Here is an 8259-nt window from a genome sequence, read left to right on the forward strand (position 1 = left end):
TGCCCTGGGGCATTGGGATATTTTTTAGACCAGAGGAAAGAGTGCCTCCTACTGGTCCTCCAACACCACTTCCAGCAGCATCTGGTCTCCCATCCAGGGACTGACCAGGACCAACCCTGCTTAGCTTCAGAAGCAAGCCAGCAGTGGTATGCAGGATGGTATGCTGCTGGCATTAATTAATTAACACTAATTGAGGAGTCCATAAATACAAACAACAACTTCTGGCAAAATTGGAAAAAACTAAAAAAGTCTAAACAATAGGAATTAGCGATACAAAATGGTGACATATGGACAACCCATTTTAAAACACTCTACAACTGTCACGCCCTGGCCTTAGTATTCTTTGTTTTCTTTATGTTTTTTAGTTAGGTCAGGGTGTGACATGGGGAAGGTATGTGTTTTTGTATTGTCTAGGGGTTTTGTATGGTAAAGGGGTCAGTGTCTTTTCTAGGTGTTTGTATGTCTATGGCTGCCTAGATTGGTTCTCAATTAGAGGCAGCTGTGGTTCATTGTCTCTGATTGAGAGCCATATTTAAGGCAGTCATAGGCATTGGGGTTTTGTGGGTAATTGTCTATGTTGAACGTTTGTTGCGTGTCTATGCACTTACGTCACTTAGCTTCACGGTCGTTTGTTGTTTTGTTTAGTTTGTATTCAGTGATCGTTTCGTGTTTTCCCTTCTCTAATAAAAGAGAATGTATTTTGCACACGCTGCGCCTTGGTCCTCTCTCTCACCCATAGACGATCGTGACAACAACACCGTTCAAATTGACACAAACGCAGAACAACGCCAAATTCATGAGAAGTTGAATGGATTAGAAAAAGCTATAAAGGACAATCAAAATCCATTGGACTCCCCAATTACTGACCAGAAGCTCTATAAGAAACTTCAGGCTCTCAAATTTAAAAAAGCATGCGGACCTGATGGTATCCTAAATGAGATGCTCAAACTCACTAGTGCAAAATTTCAATTGGCTATATTAAAACTGTTTAATTTGATCCTGAGTGTAGGTCATTTCCCTGACATCTGGAATCAAGGACTCATAACCCCAATCTTTAAAAACGGAGACAAATTTGACCCTAACAATTACAGAGGCATTTGTGTGAACAGTAACCTGGGGAAGGTTTTCTGTAGTATTATAAATGTAAGAGTTCTAAACTTCCTTAATAAGCACAATGTCTTGAGTAAAAGCCAAATTGGATTTATACCAAAACATCGCACAACTGATCATATTTACACCCTGTTAGATAAACATGTCCACCAAAATAATACCAAAATATACGCTTGCTTTATCGACTTCCAAAAGCATTTGATTCTATTTGGCATACAGGACTGTTCTACACAGTAATTGAAAGTGGTGTAGGGGGTAAAACATATGACATAATTAAATCAATGTATACTGGCAAAACGTGCAGCATTAAAATTGGCAAGAAAATAACAGAATTCTTTAACCAGGGGCGGGGCCTTCGTTATGGTTGTAATCTGAGCCCTGCACTCTACAATATTTACATCAACGAATTGGCCACTATTCTAGAAAAATCCACAGCCCCTGGTGTTAGTCTCCACAATTCAGAGGTTAAATGCCTACTCTTTGCAGATGAGCTATGCCTGCTGTCACCCACAGCACATGGCCTACAGCAGAGCCTGGACCTGCTAGAGCAGTACTGCCAGATCTGGGCCCTTGCAGTAAACCCCAAAAATACTAAAATAATGATTTTCCAGAGAAGATCCAGATCTCAGGGAATTAGACCAAAGTTCTCAATTGGTACAAAATACATAGAGTACTGCACACATTACAATTACTTAGGTTTAAAAATAAGCTCAACTGGACACCTTAATGAGGCAGTGAATGAACTGAGAGAGAAAGCACGCATGGCATTCTACGCCATTAAAAAGCAAATTCAAATTGAAATACCTATTAAAATTTGGCTAAAACTAATTGAATATGTCATTGAACCAATTGCACTTTATGGCAGTGAGGTGTGGGGTCCACTTGCAAAACAAGATTTCATAAAATGGGACAAACACCCCATTGAAAACCTGCATGCAGAGTTCTGTAAGATTATCCTACATGTCCAGAGGAGAACTACAAACAATGCATGCAGGGCAGAATTAGGCAAATATCCACTAATAATAAAAACTCAAAAAAGAGCAATTAAGTTTTGGAAACATCTAATACTAATCTAATACTGCACTTCACAAAATAGATGGCAGCATGAGGTTGGAAAATGATGTGGATATATTGAAGCAAGACATCAGTCAGGAAGTTAAAGCTTGGTCGCAAATGGGTCTTCCAAATGGACAATGACCCCAAGCATACTTCCAAAGTTGTGGCAAAATGGCTTAAGGACAACAAAGGTCTAGTTCCCAGGACCACAAATACAAACTCCATCTAGACACCGTTGCCCTAGAGCACACAAAAACTATACATATCTCGGCCTAAACATCAGTGCTACAGGTAACGTCCACAAAGCTATGAACGATCTCAGATACGAGGCAAGAAGGGCCTTCTATACCATCAAAAATAACATAAAATTTGACATACCAATTAGGATCTGGCAAAAAATACTTTAATCAGTTATAGAACCCATTGCCCTTTATGGTTGTGAGGTCTCGGGTCCGCTGATTCCCAAACCTTTCATCACCTACAGAGAGATGAACCTGGAGAAGAGTCCTCTAAGCAAGCTGGTCCTGGGGCTCTGTTCACAAACACAAACAGACACCACACAGCCCCAGGACAGCAACACAAATAGACCTAACCAAATCATGAGAAAACAAAAAGACAATTATCAAAATAGAATGCTATTTGACCCTAAACAGAGAGTACGCAGTGGCAGAATACCTGACCACTGTGACTGACTCAAAATTAAGGAAAGCTTTGACTACGTACAGACTCAGTGAACATAGCCTTGCTATTGAGAAATGCCGCCGTGGGCAGACCTGGCTTTCAAGAGAAGGCAGGCTATGTGCTCACTGCCCACAAAATGAGATTGAAACTGAGCTGCACTTCCTAACCTCCTGCCAAATGTATGACCATATTAGAGACACATATTTCCCTCAGATTACACAGAACCACAAAGAATTTGAAAACCAATCCAATTTGGATCATCTCCCATATCTGTTGGGTGAAATACCACAGTGTGGAATCACAGCAGCAAGATTTGTGACCTGTTGCCACAAGAAAAGGTCAACCAGTGAAGAACAAACACCATTGTAAATACAACATTTATTGTAATGTTGTAATGTAAATACAACATTCTGACGGCAATGACGATGACCCACAATGCACCCTGTTCTAACACACACTCTTGACTTAGATCTCAGGTGATGCCAATGCATGGTTAGAGTGGTATCACTGCATGGTTAGAGTGGTATCACTGCATGGTTAGAGTGGTGTCACTGCATGGTTAGAGTAGTGTCACTGCATGGTTAGAGTGGTGTCACTGCATGGTTAGAGTGGTATATCTGCATGGTTAGAGTGGTGTCACTGCATGGTTAGAGTGGTGTCACTGCATGGTTAGAGTGGTGTCACTGCATGGTTAGAGTGGTGTCACTGCATGGTTTGAGTGGTATCACTGCATGGTTAGAGTGGTGTCACTGCATGGTTAGAGTGGTGTCACTGCATGGTTAGAGTGGTGTCACTGCATGGTTAGAGTGGTGTCACTGCATGGTTTGAGTGGTATCACTGCATGGTTAGAGTGGTGTCACCGCATGGTTAGAGTGGTGTCACTGCATGGTTAGAGTGGTATCACTGCATGGTTAGAGTGGTGTCACTGCATGGTTAGAGTGGTGTCACTGCATGGTTAGAGTGGTGTCACCGCATGGCTAGGGTGATGTCACTGCATGGTTAGGGTGATGTCACTGCATGGTTACGGTGATGTCACTGCATGGTTAGAGTGGTGTCACTGCATGGATACGGTGATGTCACTGCATGGTTTCCGTGGTGTCACTGCATGGTTAGAGTGGTGTCACTGCATGGTTACAGTGATGTCACTGCATGGTTTCCGTGGTGTCACTGCATGGTTACGGTGATGTCACTGCATGGTTAGAGTGGTGACACTGCATGGTTAGGGTGATGTCACTGCATATTTCGTTCTCACTAGTTCACATCTGCACCTACAGTTGAAGTCGGAAGTTTACATACACCTTAGCCAAATACATTTAAACTCAGTTTTTCACAATTCCTGACATTTGATCCTAGCAAAAAATCCCTGTCTTAGATCAGTTAGGATCACCTCTCGATTTTAAGAATGTGAAAAAATAATAATAGTAGAGAGAATTATTTATTTCAGCTTTTATTTCTTTCATCACATTCCCAGTAGGTCAGAAGTTTACATACACTCAATTAGTATTTGGTAGCATTGCTTGTAAATTGTTTAACTTGAGTCAAACATTTTGGGTAGCCTTCCACAAGCTTCCCACAATAAGTTGGGTGAATTTTGTCCCATTCCTCCTGACAGAGCTGGTGTAACTGAGTCAGGTTTGTAGGCCTCCTTGCTCGCACACGCTTTTTCAGTTCTGCCCAAAAATTTTCTTTAGGATTGAGGTCAGGGCTTTGTGATGGCCACTCCGATACCTTGACTTTGTTGTCCTTAAACCATTTTGCCACAACTCTGGAAGTATGTTTGGGGTCATATCCATTTTGAAGACCCATTTGCGACCAAGCTTTAACTTCCTGACTGATGTCTTGCTTCAATATATCCACGTAATTTTCCAACCTCATGCTGCCATCTATTTTGTGAAGTGCAGCAGTCCCTCCTGCAGCAAAGCACCCCCACAACATGATGCTGCCACCCCTGTGCTTCACGGTTGGGATGGTGTTCTTCGGCTTGCAAGCATCCCCCTTTTTCCTTCAAACATAACGATGGTCATTATGGCCAAACAGTTATATTTTTGTTTGATCAGACCAGAGGGCATTTCTCCAAAAGTATGATCTTTGTCCCCATGTGCAGTTGCAAACCGTAGTCTGACTTTTATATGGCGGTTTAGGCGGTTCCTTGCTAAGTGGCCTTTCAGGTTATGTCGATATAGGACTCGTTTTACTGTGGATATAGATACTTTTGTACCTGTTTCCTCCAGCATCTGCACAAGGTCCTTTGCTGTTGTTCTGGGATTGATTTGCACTTTTCGCACCAAAGTATGTTCATCTCTAGGAAACAGAACGCGTCTCCTTCCTGAGCGGTATGACGGCTGCGTGGTACCATGGTGTTTATACTTGCGTACTATTGTTTTTACAGATGAACGTGGTACCTTCAGGCGTTTGGAAATTGCTTCCAAGGATGAACCAGACTTGTGGAGGTCTACAATTTTTTTTCTGAGGTCTTGGCTGATTTCTTTTTCTTTTGATTTTCCCATAACGTCAAGCAAAAAGGCACTGAGTTTGAAGGTAGGCCATGAAATACATCCACAGGTACACCTCCAATTGACTCAATTTATGTCAATTAGCATATCAGAAGCTTCTAAAGTCATGACATCATTTTCTGGAAGTTTCCAAGCTGTTTAAAGGCACAGTCAACTTAGTGTACTTAAACTTCTGACCCACTGGAATTGTGATACAGTGAATTATAAGTGAAATAATCGGTCTGTAAACAATTGTTGGAAAAATTACTTGTGTCATGCACTTCTTCACAACAATTGAACCGCTCTCCTTGAAGTTCTTGATAATCCGATAAATGGTTGATTTAGGTGCAATCTTACTGGCAGCAATATCCTTGCCTGTGAAGCCCTTTTTGTGCAAAGCAATGATGACGGAACGTGTTTCATTGCAGGTAATCATGTTTGACAGGAAGAACAATGATTCCAAGCACCACCCTCCTTTTGAAGCTTCCAGTCTGTTATTCGAACTCAATCAGCATGACAGAGTGATCTCCAGCCTTGTCCTCGTCAACACTCACACCTGTGTTAACGAGATAATCACTGACATGATGTCAGCTGGTCCTTTTGTGGCAGGGCTGAAATGCAGTGGAAATGTTTTTTGGGGATTCAGTTCATTTGCATGGCAAAGAGGGACTTTGCAATGAATTAATTAATTCATTGTTGTTAGTACCCTGTTTATGTTCATTATGTGTTTTTAGAACCTGTTTATGTTCATTAAATGTTTTAAGGACCTGTTTATGTTCATTATGTGTTTTTAGAACCCTGTTTATGTTCATGATGTGTTTTTAGAACCCTGTTTATGTTCATTATGTGTTTTTGGAACCCTGTTTATGTTCATTATGTGTTGTTAGAACCCTGTTTATGTTCATTATGTGTTGTTATAACCCCCTATTTATGTTCATTATGTGTTGTTAGTACCTGTTTATGTTCATTATGTGTTTTTAGAACCCTGTTTATGTTCATTATGTGTTTTTAGAACCCTGTTTATGTTCATTATGTGTTTTTAGAACCCTGTTTATGTTCATTGTGTTGTTAGTACCATGTTTATGTTCATTATGTGTTTTTAGAACCTGTTTATGTTCATTATGTGTTTTTAGAACCCTGTTTATGTTCATTATGTGTTTTTAGAACCCTGTTTATGTTCATTATGTGTTGTTAGTACCCTGTTTATGTTCATTATGTGTTTTTAGAACCCTGTTTATGTTCATTATGTGTTTTTAGAACCCTGTTTATGTTCATTATGTGTTGTTAGTACCCTGTTTATGTTCATTATGTGTTTTTAGAACCCTGTTTATGTTCATTATGTGTTTTTAGAACCCTGTTTATGTTCATTATGTGTTTTTAGAACCCTGTTTATGTTCATTATGTGTTTTTAGAACCTGTTTATGGTCATTATGTGTTTTTAGAACCCTGTTTATGTTCATTATGTGTTTTTAGAACCCTGTTTATGTTCATTATGTGTTGTTAGCACCCTGTTTATGTTCATTATGTGTTTTTAGAACCCTGTTTATGTTCATTATGTATTTTTGGAACCCTGTTTATGTTCATTATTTGTTTTTAGAACCCTGTTTATGTTCATTATGTGTTTTTAGAACCCTGTTTATGTTCATTATGTGTTTTTAGAACCCTGTTTATGTTCATTATGTGTTTTTGGAACCCTGTTTATGTTCATTATGTGTTGTTAGAACCCTGTTTATGTTCATTATGTGTTGTTATAACCCCCTATTTATGTTCATTATGTGTTGTTAGTACCTGTTTATGTTCATTATGTGTTTTTAGAACCCTGTTTATGTTCATTATGTGTTTTTAGAACCCTGTTTATGTTCATTATGTGTTTTTAGAACCCTGGTTATATTCATTATGTGTTGTTAGTACCCTGTTTATGTTCATTATGTGTTTTTAGAACCCTGTTTATGTTCATTATGTGTTGTTAGTACCATGTATATGTTCATTGTGTTGTTAGTACCATGTTTATGTTCATTATGTGTTTTTAGAACCTGTTTATGTTCATTATGTGTTTTTAGAACCCTGTTTATGTTCATTATGTGTTTTTAGAACCCTGTTTATGTTCATTATGTGTTGTTAGTACCCTGTTTATGTTCATTATGTGTTTTTAGAACCCTGTTTATGTTCATTATGTGTTTTTAGAACCCTGTTTATGTTCATTATGTGTTGTTAGTACCCTGTTTATGTTCATTATGTGTTTTTAGAACCCTGTTTATGTTCATTATGTGTTTTTAGAACCCTGTTTATGTTCATTTTGTGTTTTTAGAACCCTGTTTATGTTCATTATGTGTTTTTAGAACCTGTTTATGGTCATTATGTGTTTTTAGAACCCTGTTTATGTTCATTATGTGTTTTTAGAACCCTGTTTATGTTCATTATGTGTTGTTAGCACCCTGTTTATGTTCATTATGTGTTTTTAGAACCCTGTTTATGTTCATTATGTATTTTTGGAACCCTGTTTATGTTCATTATTTGTTTTTAGAACCCTGTTTATGTTCATTATGTGTTTTTAGAACCCTGTTTATGTTCATTATGTGTTTTTAGAACCCTGTTTATGTTCATTATGTGTTTTTAGAACCCTGTTTATGTTCATTATGTGTTTTTAGAACCCTGTTTATGCTCATTATGTGTTGTTAGAACCCTGTTTATGTTCATTATGTGTTTTTAGAACCCTGTTTATGTTCATTATGTGTTTTTAGAACCCTGTTTATGTTCATTATGTGTTGTTAGAACCCTGTTTATGTTCATTATGTGTTTTTAGAACCCTGTTTATGTTCATTATGTGTTGTTAGAACCCTGTTTATGTTCATTATGTGTTTTTAGAACCCTGTTTATGTTCATTATGTATTTTTGGAACCCTGTTTATGTTCATTATGTG

This window comes from Salvelinus fontinalis, unplaced genomic scaffold (genome assembly GCF_029448725.1).
Source record: "Salvelinus fontinalis isolate EN_2023a unplaced genomic scaffold, ASM2944872v1 scaffold_0019, whole genome shotgun sequence".
Classification (NCBI taxonomy): Eukaryota; Metazoa; Chordata; class Actinopteri; order Salmoniformes; family Salmonidae; genus Salvelinus; species Salvelinus fontinalis.